General features: G+C 56.5%; 1 protein-coding gene across 1 annotated transcript in view; it reads left to right on the top strand.

Annotated features, from left to right (window-relative positions):
- Positions 1-117: 117 nt before the first annotated feature.
- Positions 118-370, top strand: part of LOC119588707 — a 20,395-nt gene continuing 20,142 nt past the window's right edge. The window contains exon 1 of the mRNA XM_037937344.1: positions 118-285. The gene's annotated coding sequence lies outside the window, so the exon portion shown is untranslated. The remainder of the gene's footprint in view (positions 286-370) is intronic.

Genomic DNA, 370 nt, shown 5'->3' with positions numbered 1-370 from the left:
AAGAAGTTTCACCCCTGTCACGAACGCTGACACACGTCGTACGTACGCACACACGCGCACGCTCGCATACAAGGGGGCACGAGTCTCTGCTGTCCTTTAGTCCTTGCTTGACTCTTGCCCCACGGACGCGCACAGTCTCCGTCGCCTTCGTTAGCGAGCACCACCATCGCCTCTCCTCTCCCGAGCCTGCCTTCACGCCGCCATCGCAACAACTCACGCCGCTGTGCCCACCCGCCTTTGCAGTGCCCCATTGCAACATCTCTCTGCCACGATCTTCACAGTGAGGTACATGATTGTCGTTTGTTGTTGTTTTTATCGGTCGTACGAGTGAGTGGATAATACGATCTCCCAGGTGGTCGTCATCTGATAG

This window comes from Penaeus monodon, chromosome 24 (genome assembly GCF_015228065.2).
Source record: "Penaeus monodon isolate SGIC_2016 chromosome 24, NSTDA_Pmon_1, whole genome shotgun sequence".
NCBI classification, from domain to species: Eukaryota; Metazoa; Arthropoda; class Malacostraca; order Decapoda; family Penaeidae; genus Penaeus; species Penaeus monodon.
Note: the sequence above shows the minus strand (reverse complement) of the source record. Positions and strands in the feature narration are given on the sequence as shown.